General features: G+C 44.4%; 1 protein-coding gene across 1 annotated transcript in view; it reads left to right on the top strand.

Moving 5' to 3' along the window:
* The first annotated feature begins 2,196 nt into the window (after nucleotides 1-2,196).
* Nucleotides 2,197-14,871, top strand: part of PTPDC1 (protein tyrosine phosphatase domain containing 1) — a 69,986-nt gene continuing 57,311 nt past the window's right edge. Inside the window, exon 1 of the mRNA XM_040963090.1 lies at nucleotides 2,197-2,365. The gene's annotated coding sequence lies outside the window, so the exon portion shown is untranslated. The remainder of the gene's footprint in view (nucleotides 2,366-14,871) is intronic.

The raw sequence follows: 14,871 nt of genomic DNA, 5'->3' as shown, positions 1-14,871 counted from the left end.
TTCTGTAAATCTGCCTTTCCAATTAAATTTTATTTTTCTTGAAAAAAGAGCAATTCACTGCTGACAGTCAACAAGGAAATGCGATCTCAGTGTAGAACTGCAAGATGAGGGTTACCAATTATCTGTGGGTACTTGAGTATGGTTCTTATCCTAAGCAAGCCTCTGAAAAGATTGCAGTCTGGAGCCAAGAACCAATGAGACTTATGATCTACAGAAATTGTAGCAACAAATATGTGTGTCTCAATCCATTAAGTTTGTAGTCATTTGCTATACGAGGGTATCAGATGTTTTAACTAAAAGTAGATTATTAGGTAGCATGATATGTTCTCATTAAAATATTTCAACAAAGTCATAATGATGCTTCAGATATGATAAATCACTATGTGCATCACCTTTTTTTAAAATTTATTATTTGAAAGGCAGCGTGATACAGTGAGGGAGAAGGTGAGAAAGATCTTCCATTTGCTGGTTCACTTTCCTAGTAGTTGCAGCAATTCACCAGGCCAAAGCCAGGGGCTTGGAGCTCCATTCGTTTCCCATGTGGGTTGCAAGGAATCATGTACGTGGGGTCAGCAGGGAGCTGAATTGCAAGCAAAGCATCTGGGACTAGAACTGGAGTTCCATTGTGGGATGGCAATGTCTCAAGTTTAACCTGCTATGCCAAGTCAGTGGTCCTTTTCCTGCTTGAGATGTTTTTTAAAATATACATATTTTAAAATTAAATTGATCTCCTTTTTAAAAGTTTTATTTGAAAGGCAGAGCAATAAAGTGAGAAAGTCAGACAAGAGAGAGAGAACTTTCATCCTCTGACTCCCTAAACACCTGACTTAGCCAGGGCTGGGCCAGGCTAACGGCAGGAGCCCGGCGCTTCATGCAGATCTCCCACGTGGATGTTAGACAGCCAAGCACTTGAACTATCACCTGTTGCCTCCCAGATGCACATTAGCAGGAAGCCGAGTTAGGAAGCAGGGATTTGGGCCCAGGTATTCCAGTATGGGATGCAGGCATCTCATTACTGTTTTAACTGCTATGACATGATGTCTGCCCTTAGCACCCCCATTTTTAAAGGAATTTCTGTTAAAAAGCATTTTAAAATTTGGAATCAGAGTTTATCTGTGTTGGTATTATGATGACACAAAAGTTTTAAGCACTGAGAAATTTTGAAAACCAGAGTTCATTGACAACATAAAGCAATCACTCTTCCTCCTACTGAGGAATATGGCTATGGAGTTAAAACTGCAAGAAATTTAAAAAAATTATTTTTTGAGGTTTTTCAAAAGATCATCTACTTATTTCAAAGCACAACGCAAAAGTGTAGTTTTATAAACTACACATTAAATCTTGTATCTTATCCAAGGAGGCCAAATAAGTATGGATGAAAATAAAGCTGGCTGGGGACAAGGCAGGGGAGTCTGGTGGGGTCTGCGTCACCTGGCCAGGTCCTTGGGCCCACTTGCAATGGGAGTTCCTATTACAGATAAGTGAGCCAAGACGTTCTGTTTCTTGGTGGGCCTTTCTTTCACCCACCAATTCTGCTCTGTGGGGGCTTTCCTTGTAATAACCGGAGGCAGCTAAGACACCAGGGAGTTTTGACCGAATGGACAAGGAGGAACAAAAAGAGAAGAGCAGTCCGTGGGCCAGGGAAGATGACAGGAGGGGCCAGCGCCGCCCTTAGACTCCCCTCATTCTTTGTCACTCATCTCCAGGTTTCTTCTCACTGCAACCCCTGTTCTCACCGCAGGGACCGCCGCTGTCCCCTTAGGCCTACACCTGGTCACCACCCCGTAACGCGCCCGCCCGTCCTAGGCCACGGCCTGCGCCGTGCCTCATGGCCCACGCGGTCCTGCTTCCGTCCTCACGGGGTTCCTCACAGGCTGGCGGCGCCGACCCTCCGAACCAGCGATGTCCGCTGCCCGGTCTCCCCAAGCTCGCAGCCTGCCTGCCGCTCGGCCATCCGCGCCTGTTCCAGAACCCCGGGAGCCGCCGGCTACGCCGCGGGCCGACTCGCGTCTCTGTTGGCTGACGAGATTCACGTGACGCCTTGGGTGTCCGCCATTGGCTGGCGCGGCGCCGGAGGGACGTGCTAGCGCGGGTCCGGGGAGGCCGGCGGGCGGCGCGGAGGGTCTGGGCAGGCGCCGAGGGAGGACGTGGTGCGCGGCCGGGTCGGGACCGTGCTTCTCTAGGGCGGGCGGGGACTGCCGGCTTCGGGCGGCCGGCTTCGGGCGTGTGGGAACGGCGGCGTCCGGTGCCCGCGCCCGGCCCGCCCTGGCCGCCCGCGCCCGCCTTCCCAGGACAGAGGAGAAGGACTGGAGTCCCGCGGAGCCGCCTGCGCGAGGGACCCGCAGTCTGGAGCAGGATAAAAGAGGTTCGGAACCCGTACGCTGTTTAGCTACCTGCGAAGCACGGCTCGCAGTGATTTCTGCCTGGTTGTTGAATGACGCGTGCTTGGAGGCGCATCCTGGAGGGGCGTGGGCTTTAGCGCCGAGGCCTTGGGTTTGGGGGTCGCTGAGGGCCAGGCTGGGAGTGAGGTGCTGGGGGAAGTTGGGGAGAGAGCCCCTCTCAGCTCCCGATGATGTGATGTGAACAGCTCTATTTTTGGATATTGGCAAATAATTGAAAAGAAGAAGAAGAAGAAGAAAAAAGGCTGAGGAAGCAGAAAGTGTTTATGAGCTGGTTCTAGACTGCTAGTTTGTGACCTCTGATTTTAGACCTAATTCTGCAGCTAGATTAGTTACATGACTCTGGCTAAGTGAGCCACTTTGGTTGGAGTTACGTGTTCTCAACACGAGTGGTATTGTTCATATTCTTGGAGGGACAGAAAGAGTTTAGATACTGAAATGGCTTGTGGCCTTCCGAAGAGCTACGGAGCGTGAACACAGACCCGGTGTGAGGGCACTTGAAGAGTCAGTGGAAACTTGATTTAACACATGGTTATTTTGATGCAAAAATTTTGCAATCCACATGAAGTTTTTCATAATAGACATTTTTGATGAATTTTTGTGAAGGTCTCTTGTGTATTCGTGGCATTTTTCTGAGGACAGCAGATTAGGAGCGAAAATGTGTTAAATTTTTGAGAGGGAGAAAAATTTTTTAGAAATGTGAAACTCCGCTGTTAGGGCATTAGATAAGCAGATTTTCCTGTTTGAGTTTTCTGTGTTAGGATATTATAAAACACTAACATTCGTAGACTGTGACCTCGAAGAACAGAGTTTATCATATGAAAACTTGCTACTACTACCAGCTATCACACACACACATAATTTTATTTGATATTCACAACAGAATGTCATTCCATTTTTTTCATGAGGAGCCAAGTTGAGAGGGTTTGGGTGACTTGCCACAATCAACTGTTGAAATGGAACAACTGGATTTGAATGTAAATCTGGCTCCACCACTCACTCCTTTTGTCTCCTAATCACCAACCTGTATCCAAAATTCGCGTATACAAGAATCCTGTCTTGGGGCCCTTTTCAGAAAGATTATCCAGCCCTCACTTTCAGAAATTAGGTTTCAGAGATTTGGGCTGGACCCAAGCATCTGCATGTTAACCACTTCCTTGGGTGGGTCCGAATTTGGTGATCCTGGGACCAATTTGAGAGTAGCCACTCCCTAGTCAAGTTCCCAGCCCATCCTCAGATCTTCATGGCTTGGTAGAAGATCCTTGGTGGAGGGCAGCCAGGGCTTATGAACTTGCACTGTTTAACGGATATGATTTTGAAGATGTCCGACAGTTTGTGTTTTATTATGTGAGTTTCCTGCAGTGCTAACCTGAGCCTCCCAAAAAAACAGGCAAAGGACATGTAATTCAAAGGTACTAAACTAAATTTAAGCAAAACAGTTTAAAAAATCATGTTTCTCCATAACCTAACAGTGGTTTTCATGTTGCTAGAAATGTTGACTATCCTTCTCTTCCTCTCTTTTTTTGTATTTATTTTTTTTTAAAGATTTGTTTATCTTTATTGGAAAGTTAGATATACAGCGGAGAAACAGAAGATCTTCTATCTGCCGATTCACTCCACAGTGGCCACAACAGCCAGAGCTGTGTCAGTCTGTATCCAGAAGCCCAGAGCCTCTCTAGGGTCTCCTACGCAGGTGCAGGGTCCCAAGGCTTTGTGCCATCCTCTACTGCTTTTCCAGGCCACAAGCAGGGAGCTGGAAGGGAAACAGGACTACTGGGATTAGAGCCAGCACCCATATGGGATGCTGGTGTGTGCAAGGCGAGGACTTTAGCTACTAGGTTACTGTGCTAGGCCCATCTCTCTTTCTTTCTTCCTGTGTTACAATCTATTTATTTTTTATTAGAAAGGCTGATTTATGCAGAGGAGAGAGAGAAATATCTTCCATCTGCTTGGTTTGCTCCCCAAATGGCTGCAATGGCCAGAGCTGAGCTGACCCAAAGCCTAGAGTCGGGAACTTCTTCTGGGTCTCCCCATGTGGGTATAGTGTCCCACATAGGGTCATCTGTTTACCTAGGACACAGCAGGAAGCTTGATGGGAAGTGGAGCAGCTGGGCTACAAACTGGCACCCATATGGGATCCTGGCCCTGATAGAAGGAGGATTAATCAATTGAGCCTTTGCATTGGGTCCAGGTGGAATATCTCTTATCTGAAATGCTTGGGATAAGAAGTGATTCCAGGCTTGATCTAGTGGCTCAATGGGCTAATCCTTCCTGTTCAAGCTTGGGGAATCCCATATGGGTGCCAGTTTGTGCTTCTGCTGCTCCACTTCCTATTCAGCTCCTTGTTTATGGCCTGGGAAAACAGTAGAGGACAGCCCAAAGCCTTCAGAGCCTGCATGGTTGTTGTTGGAGGCTCCTGGTTCCTGACTTTGGATCTGCTCAGTTCCTGCTGTTGGTACCACTTGGGGAGTGAGCCAGCAGATGGAAGATCTTTCCCTTTGTTTCTTTTTATTTCTGTAAATCTGTCTTTCCAATAGAAATGTCTTAAAAATGTTTCTGATTTTGAGTGTTGGAATATTTGCAAAAGCATATTGAGATATGTTGGCTATAAACTGGGTGAAAACAGGAAGTTTAATAGTTTTTCATATACATTTATGCTTGTAGCCTGAAGATAATTTTATAATATGTCAGTGCACACGAGTTTTGACTGAACTACATAGGGTCGTGTATGGAATTTCCAGCTCGTGGCATGGTGTCAGGGCTCAAGAAGTTTTGGATTTTCGGTTTTGTGTTACGGATGCCTAGCAAGTGCTGCAGATTGTTCAAGTACACAACATTCAGGAAATTCCTCAAAGACCTGAGATTGAAATCTGCAATTCAAATAAATATACAACATTTAGAACATTCTTAGAAGACATGAGATTGAACTCTGCAATTCCTAGTGGAAATCTGAAAATCATTCAGATGGTAAACTAAATCACACTCTCGTAAAGACACATTGCATTCTTTTGCCAAACCAAAGCTGCTCCCCAAACTGGAACTTTTTCGTTCTGAACTTGGCAGGTGCAAAGATATATACCGTGCAGTGTTTCTTCAGAATCTTTTCTAGTCACGTGTTGTTTCCCATATCTCTGCAACCTCAACAAGAGATGCATTGGCTTAAATTGCCTGTGTATTTGCTGTTTCAAAAAGATCCGTTGAATAATAAATAATAAACTCTTATAATAATATAATAATAACATATAATATATAATATAATCAAATAAGATATATAATGAATAAATAATATAACAAATAATAAGCTCTTATAATAATGCATAATAAACTCTTCTGCGCAAGTCTTAATTGGATCATTCAGTACATTTAGTATATTTCTGCTGAAATAGTAGGGTTTTCTTTTTCTCATTCCTGTGGAGGCAACACAAGGTAGAGGAGCTGAAGTAGGTTTTCATTTAAGGCAGAATCTGTGTTTTCCTCACATATCCAACACTTTGTGGTCGCCTGGCATGTGGTCTGTGGTCCGGTCTGTCCTTTTCTCACCCAGGACGTAGGGAAAGTGCCTCCAAGATCATGACGTCAGAGAGCCAGCACATGGGAAGCCTTAGAGTGTTAAGCACAGTGATTTTTCCGTTAAAATTGGTTCTCTTGCACTAGAGCAAATTTGTAGATTATAATCCCTCATTAGTAGCCAGGAGTATTTTCACTTCCAATAAAGATGGCACTTTAGGATGAATATTGCTTATGAAAAAAGTCAATAACAAACCATCAGTGTAGAAAAAAACTGCTGAGAAAACTCAGGGCACAGTGAGTAGTTCAACATGTTTTGCTCTGTGAGCACAATCATCCAGTTGTTAATTAAGCCAAGATTTATGGACACTTATTGTGTCCCAGGCTCTATGGGAGATACAGATGATGTAACAGTGAAAAAAGACAAGGAACTTGACCTCAAAGAAATTACGTAGAAGCTAGTCAGTAGATACAACAGGTGGTTATAGGTGGTGATAAATGCTTGGCCAGCATAAGTAAAAACAAGAACAATAAATAAGACATGCATGTCTGATTTTAAATGTATGGGACAAAATATTAGAAAATTCTCTGAAACTTTTCCCAGTTGAGATTGTGCATAGTTTGCATCTCAGCAAGATGGAGGATTTAAGTAACTGAGAACATAGTTAAAGATTTCTTGCAACTAATTGACCCAGTGTTGATTTCTGATAAAGCTCTGGCTTAGCCTCTAAGGTTTTGTAAAATTATTTATTTATTTATTTATTTTAGGGATTATTCCCTTTGCTAGCAATTAGTTATGAATTCATGGTTTGTTAGAAAATTCCTTTCAAAACATCTTTCTCAGTGGTCTCTTACAGTTTTGAAATTTGATTGGAAACTAAAAAAAAAAAACTAAAAAAATAATAAATTTTATTGGAAGCTAACAGTTTGTAATTGTATATTTCACGGGATGCAAGGAATGCTATGATTGGTGAATAGGGTGTGGAATAATTAAAGTGACATCCATCACTTGGAATACGGGTGTGTTTGTGTGTGTGGTGGGAACATTTGGATATCATCCACCGCCTTTCCAGGCTTTTGAGCAGAGAGCTGGATCAGAAGCCAAGCTACCAGGACTCATGATGGGCACTCCACGTGGGATACCAGTGGGGCGACAGCAGCATCCCGCTGCACCACAGCACCCCCCTGGAGACCTACTCGTAGCAGTTTTGCAGTGTGTAATGCCCTACTATTAACTGTGTCACTGTCCTATATTCCTCTTAAGACTGTGCCATTTGACCATCATTTCTCCATGTCCCTCAACACCCAGCCTCTGGAACTGCAGTACTGCTCTCTGCTTCCATGTGTTTGAGTGTTTTATGTTGTCTCAAACTGCAGAATTTCCTTAAGGTTGAAGAGTATTCCGTATTTTTATATACCACTTTTTTTCTTAACTGTTCAATTGTTGAGGTAAAAGGTGGGTTGATGCTGTAGCCTCACTGTTGGAAATAGTGCTGTAGTGAATGTGGGAGTGTAAACATCTCTTTGACAAATCCGTTTCAAATATTTTAGCCCTGGCCTTGTGGAGTAGCAAGCTAAGCCTCTGCCTGTGGTGCCGGCATCTTGCATGGGCACCAGTTTGAGATCCAGCTGCTCACTTCTGATCCAGCCCCCTGCTAATGCACCTGAGAAAACGGAAAAATGTGGTTCAACATGTTGGTGTAGCTTCGGCCACTGCACCGATGTAGGAGACCTGGAAGAAGCTCCAGGCTCCCAGCTTTGGGCAGTTTCAGCTGTGGCCTTTGCAGCAGTTTGGGGAATGAACCAAAGTATTGAAGATCTCTTTAGGTGCCTCTACTTGTCTCTCTTTAAGTCTTTCAAGTAAAAATAAAGAAATCTTTAAACGAAAATAAATCTTTTGACTAAATGCTCAGAAATGGAATTGCCAGGTTATATATTTCAAAAGTGTTTTGCACAGAAATAAACATTTTTGTAGTTATTATTGAGAGAATTCTCCCATCCACGGTCTACTCTTCCTAGGCCCTCAGGGGGCTGTGCAGAAGCCAGGATCCAGGAATTCAGGCAAGGCAGCCCACATGAGTAGCAGAGACCCGATTTCTTGAGGCATCACCCATTGCCTTCCCTGCTGCTGTTAGCAGGACGCTGGAGTCAGCCAGAGCCAGGACTCACACTCAGACGCTTCTGGTTAGGGGGCCCGGGTGTCCCAACAGGCATCCGAGTGTCTGCTTCTCTGTTAATCTTTGATTTGCTTTTTCCACAAAAGTTTTGAAACACTTTCAAAATAGAACTCTGCTTTGTAGTTTTTTGACGCCCCCTCCGTACTATTTTCCATACCTAGGAGTGCAGAAGAGCTGCTTTTCTCCTCATTACTGATAACGAATCTCCTAACAGGTCTGGGTGATATCCCTTTATGATTTTAGTTTGTTTACTCCATGATTAGTGATTTTTGAGCACCTTTTCCTGTACCTCTTGGCCATTTGCATCTCTTATTTAGAAAAATTTCTGTTCAAGTCCTTTGCCTATTTTATAATTGGATTTATTGGGGGCTTTTGCTATTGAGTTGTGTGATTTCCTGATGTGTTTTGGTTATGGCTCCCTTTTCTTTTTTGTAAAGATTTATTTATTTTTTGGAAAGTCAGATTTAGAGAAAGGCAGAGAAAGAGAGAGGAAGATCTTCCATCTGCTGGTTCACTTCCCAAGTGGTCACAGTGGCTGAGCTGAGCCAATCTGAAGTCAGGAGCCAGGAGCTTCTTTCGAGTCTCCCATGTGAGTGCAGGGTCCCAAAGCTTTGGGCCATCCTACTGCTTTCCCAGGCCACAAGCAGGGAGCTGGATGGGAAGTGGAGCAGCAAGGACATGAATCGGTGCCCATATAGGATTCTGCTGTGTGCAAGGCAAGGATTTAGCCCCTTAACTACTGTGCCAGACACTTGGTTGTTGTTCCATTAACAAATATTTGGAGCTATAGAAGTTGATGGAAAATGTATACCTTGATATAGCTGTGCATAGATGGAGTTCAAAACTGTTTGAACCCAAATAAATTCACCTTTGAATTGTGTTTTTTTTTCCATGAACTTTGAAAGTGCCCTCGTATATGGTTTACTGACATGCGCTGTCGCTCTGTATCTTAGCTTTTCACTTTGTTTGCTTTGTTCTGCAGCGCTGTTGAAGGTTCTACCTTTGTTGCCTGTGCTTTTAGTGTCCTAACCCAAAATTCATTGTCAAGACCACTGTACGATTTCTTCGTTTTAGGAGTACTCAGTTCTTACAGTTAAGTCTTTATTTTGAGCTCATTTTTCTAATAATGTAAGATAAGGGGATCCAAGGGTTTTTTTTTTTTTTTACTTTTTTGTTTTCTCATTTGAATATCTACTTTATAAACACCATATATTGAAGAGATCATCCTTTCACCTGTATGTGTTCTTGGTGCCCTTGTCAGTTATTAGTTTATCAAATATGCACGTGTTTATTTAGGTTGCTTTTTTGTTATGGTTTAAACCTTCCATTCGTACCCTTAGTAGTTAACTTTATGCTTTTAGTCCATAACCTTTTGAGCATTGCATTCTGCTGTGAGACTGTGACATAGCCTGATTCTGGCTGCCACAAAAGCACGTATCTTTTTTTTTTTAAGATTTATTTATTTTTATTGCAGTCAGATATGTATATACAGAGAGGAGGAAAGACAGAGAGGAAGATCTTCTGTCTGATGATTCACTCCCCAAGTGACCACAACAGCTAGAGTTGAGCCAATCTGAAGCCAGGAGTCAGGAGCTCTTCCAGCTCTCCCATGCGAGTGCAGGATCCCAAGGCTTTGGACCGTTCTCTACTGCTTTCCTAGGCCACAAGCAGGAAGCTGGATGGGAAGCTGGGCCGTCGGGATTAGAACCGGTGACCATATGGGATCCCGGCTTGTTCAAGGCAAGGACTTTAGCCGCTAGGCTGCTGCACCGGGCCCCAAAAGCACCTTTCTTTCTGTTCTTCCTGTGTGGAACTGAATGAGGGTCAGTCTCTGTGTCAGACTCCCTATGTGGCTGCTGTAGAGTTTACACCACAGGGCCATTCAAAAAGCCGACAGAATTACTTGAGGGATAGAAAGCCTAATTTTTGGATGCGCAAGGGTCAATTCTATGCGTTAGAGTTCAAACAACACCACGAATCTGCCTACATCTAGTTACTTGTGGCATTTTACCCTTCAGAAGAAGTTGCCATGCCCCGTGTGTGAACCTGGGACATTCTCTGACCAAAAACTGTCGAACACTTCCCCTGAGTCAGGCATTGTGGTGATGTGAGTGGATTTGCTACAGGATTCTCTGGAAACTCCTGGTGAAGAAGGGCTGGATAGCCTTAGCTACTCATGCAAACGTGACTTTACAAACTCAGGCTTGATACTGCTTTTATACATCCTAAAGATTGGCTTGACTCCAGATAAAAAGGAAGTTTGCATTTTCTCCATACTCTTAAGTCTTACATTATATGGATTAAAATCCCTGTTATTCAATGTTGTGATTGTTTCTATTTTATTGTTTCCCAGGTAGTTTGCAGAGTAATACAGTCATTTTTTGAAGTAACTTTTTTTTCTTCTAAAGGTAGTAAGTTTTGAGTGTAAAATTTAGGAAATAATGATAATGCAAAAAGGCAGAAAAACAACCTATAGTCTACCCTGCTAATATCTGTCATATAATATCTGCTAATATTTGTCAGTCTTTTATCTGTGTTACACATATGAAAGTTCATGAGATGGGATCAAAATGTGGATTTATTTTGGTGTGAAAGTTTTTAAATCCAGATATAATTTTTTCATAATATGCATTCTCTTGAGCTTTTTTTGAACTCATCTTTATACATCTTCTGTAAAAATGCTATCATATTCTTTTCCTCTTTTCTGTAGTTTTACATTTTTATCTAAGCATGTGGTAAATAAATATGCTTTGCACTCACATTTCTGTTTCTTCTTTTTTTGTTGTTGCTATATTTTTATTTTGAATTTTTGATTTTTGTGGTATAATTTCGTATAGACTGGGATTCCCCACCCCCTGCAAACTCCCACCCCTCAACAGATATTATAGTCCTTCTCATAAGAAGTCATAATTCCATCAGTCTCTTAATGTGCCCTGATATTGCTGGTACAGACCACGTCAGGCAGTCCAGCATCCCATTGTCTACACATTTCCAGCAGTTTTATTGGGAGTCCATCTTTTGTTTGGAAGCAAGGATGCATGTTGCATTATACCCTCACATTTGGATATGGTAGACCCCAGTAGCCCATCACTATACATTTCCATAAATGAGAAGCCATAAAACAAGGTCAACAACTGATATGAGTTAGAACAACAGCAACAACAACAACAACAACATTCTGTTTCTTCTTTTTTTTTTTTTAAAGAGTTATTTATTGGAAAGTCAGATATACAGAGAGGAAGATCTTCCCTCCGATGATTCACTCCCCAAGTGACTACAGCGGCCGATGCTATGCCGATTTGAAGCCAGGATCCAGGAACTTCTTCCGGGTCTCCCACACGGGTGCAGGGTCCCAAGGCTTTGGGCCATCCTCGACTGCTTTCCCAGGCCACAATCAGGGAGCTGGATGGGAAGTGGAACTGCCAGGATTAGAGCTGGTGCCCATATGGGATCCCAGCACATTCAAGGCGAGGACTTTAGCCGCTAGTCCATGCCGCCAGGCCCCATTCTGTTTCTTCTTAAGCAGATGTTTTTATTGCTAGAATTTAGACCAAGAGAAATCCTGTTAATAAATTACCGTACAATATAAATTCAGAACCCAAACTCTTGACCCAGGAACAAAAACCACTTCTGTGTTTTTCTTTTTAAGTTATGTTTCGCCCCCAGCCTCACCAACACCCCCCACTGGAATCTTACCCCCACCACCCTCACCCTCCACCCCTCCTTACCACCAACCCCAACCTCACCTTGGCACAGAGGTTGTATTGAAGGGGTATTGTAGAAAGATTTATCTAGTCAGACTTGTAGTTAGCACTTGAAATTCTCTTCTCTTCAGCACTTGAAGGTGGAGGATTAGCTTGTTGAGCAATGGCATCCATCCCAGGTATGCCCTTATGTTTCATGCATTATATGCTGTATATTGGTTTCAGTAGGGTGGACCTTGCAGTGTTGGATATTTGGGGAAGTGATCTTGACACACAGTAATTCCTTACTTTGTGCCAGACATTTAGCCCATCTCAGCCTGTTACAGACTTCTTCAATCCGCAGTCTATCACTTAGGTCTTACTGAATAGATATGATTCCTTTTCCTTACAGCAGTCCTTTACGTATTTGTAGTTTTTCATAGTTTCTGGCATAGTTACATTTTAAGAGCCAGAGACTCTTGTTGACCCTTGTGTTTAACTGCAAGCCTCTCATAGTGCTTGGTACCTAGTAAGGATTCAAACTTTTAAAGGGGGGATTAAAAAGTTCGCGGTAAAATGGAATGAAAATAAATGGAATGAATAAAATGGAATGAAAATGGGATGAAACTAAACTCCCCATGAGTTTTAAAAACAAATTACTTCCCATTTTATTTGAAAGAGAGGTGGGAAAAGATTCAGATTACATCCCTGGTGAACATGTGAGCCAGGGCTTGACTACTCTGAAACCAGGAGCAGAGAACTTAGTCTGGGTCTTCCATGTAAGTGGCAAGCACCCAAGTACATAAACCATCACCTGCTGTCTCCTTGAGTTTGTATAAGCAGTACATGGAGGTAAAGCTTGAACTTGGGCTGAAGGATGCAAGTGGGATGCAAGGCATCTTTTTTTTTTTTTTAAGATTATTTTATTGGAAAGTTGGATATACAGAGAGGAGGAGAGACAGAGAGGAAGATCTTCCGTCTGATGATTCACTCCCCAAGTGACTACAGCGGCCGATGCTATGCCAATCCGAAGCCAGGATCAAGGAACTTGTTCCGGGTCTCCCACTTGGGTACAGGGTCACAAGGCTTTGGGCCATCCTCGACTGCCTTCCCAGGCCACAAGCAGGGAGCTGGATGGGAAGCAGGGCCACCGGATCTCGGCGCATTCAAGGCAAGGACGTTAGCCACTAGGCCACACCGCCGGGCCCACCATTTCTTCATTTATAAATTTTATTTTTAATATTTTTTACATAGTTGAGAGGGATATGTGCCCAAGTAGGCCTCTAATTAGGGTGGGGAGGGTCAGGTATGTTGGTAGGATACAGTTTCAGTCATTTTTTTCCTCCCGTGTCCTCGGGGGAGGAGAGGCCGAAGCCTCCACTCCCTTCTGTCAAGCTACATTAGCCTTCAGGTATGGGGGTCAGTTCTTTGATGATGCCCTAGAGACCCTGTTGTGGTGGCAGAGTGGTCTGAAGGCGTTACTTGAAGTGATCTCAATAGCCTTGAGACATTGTCGATTTCATTGCTCCACTATTGAGAAAATCTTTCCAAGGTTACTGGTTGACAAAGTCCACCTTAGTGCATCCATAGAACCAGGAATGTTCTGCAAAGCTTGGCCATGAGAATCATCCCTGGCTCCCATGCTCCCCAGTGGAGCCCAGCAGCGGAATCCCCAGAGTTCCCCTACCAGACATGTTCCCAGCCCTGGATCTTGCATGTTCTAGCAGGTGCTTTGAGGCAGCCTCATATGCGTCACCTGTAGGCTCAGCTCTTGCTGGTAGGTATTGCAGCCCAGCTCAGTCCTGACTCTTGTGTATGCCACTGAGTGCTAAGGCCTGGCCCAGCCTGGCCCGCCCCTAGACTCAGCCCACACAAACACTCATGAGTGCTGCAGCCTTGCCTTGCCGGGCCTGCCCCAAGTTCTGGCTCTCGTGCTTCCCAGAGGGAAGCTGTTGGGGAGTTCTCCAAGTTCTCCTACCAGGTCTGCTCCAAGGCCCAGATCTCAAGTGTGCGAGCGGGGGTAGTAGCCATGCTTGGCATGGTCTGCCCTCAGTCCCAGCCCTTGCATGCACCAGCAGCCCAGCCCCACCCGGCCTTCTCCCCTCCCCAATCCCAGCCTCCGCAAGTGTCAGACGGTTTCCTGTCGTTGAGTGCTGTGGCCCAGCCTGGCTCGACCTGTTGTCACCCAGGGCTCTACAGAAACCAGCGGGTGCTGCAGTCCCACAGAGGAGAGCATACAATGCCTCTACAGAATCTGCCCCTCCGATTCGGTTCTCTCATGTTCTGGTGGGTGCTGCCACCCTCTGCTCTGACATTCATGGGTGCTGCAGCCAAGTCCAGCCAGACATATCCCCCTCAACCCCAGCTTTTCAGAGTGCTGTGGCAGTGGGTGATGCTATTCAGCTCAGCCCAGTTCTCCCATATGAGCAGGTACCTTGACCTGACCCTGATAAGCCCTCTATGTTTCCCCTGTGAAATCACTCCGTCTCAGCTCCCTCGCCTACCAGTGAGTGCAGTGCCCAGGTCTGTGGAATACCCCTGAAGTCATTCCTCCCCTGTCAGACATGCCCTTAGCTGTTCCCACTCCAGCAAGTTCCCTAGAGTCCTTCCCCGGGCGGTCTGCCGTGCCCCCACCTGGGGGCCGGGCTGATGTGTCCCAGTCAGAGTTCCCAGCCTTGCCACTTATTTATTTAAAGAATAAGCAGCTATGCTGAGATACTGGTATAGGAAGTTTGGCATTAACCAGGCCCCGAATGCCTGCCAGCTATGAGCTGTTTTTCTCCAGCAGAGTAGCCTCAGTACAAGGCAAGCTAGGCAGTTGCCTGCAGGTGGGATCTGTGTTCCTTTGCAGCACTGTTCCTACAGGTTCAGTTTCTTTTCTAGGTGTACCTGAGTAGCTTTTGGATGTCTGTACCCTTCAGAGAATTCGTCTCTTCCTATCCAGATTATCAGTTTTGAATATGGCTTTGTTTGTAGTATTCTTTTATTTTTGATGCCCTCCAGATTAGTGATGATCATTTCTAATATTCCCAGTGTTGGAAATTTTGGTTCCTCTGTTTTTTTTTTTTCCTTCTTTCCTTCTGATTCCTTTAGGCTTAATTTAAT

The sequence above is a fragment of the Ochotona curzoniae genome, unplaced genomic scaffold (assembly GCF_017591425.1).
Source record: "Ochotona curzoniae isolate NIBS_2020 unplaced genomic scaffold, NIBS_Ocur_1.0 scaffold_3208, whole genome shotgun sequence".
NCBI lineage: Eukaryota > Metazoa > Chordata > Mammalia > Lagomorpha > Ochotonidae > Ochotona > Ochotona curzoniae.
The sequence above is the reverse complement of the archived record's forward strand: the minus strand, read 5'-3'. Positions and strand labels throughout refer to the sequence as shown.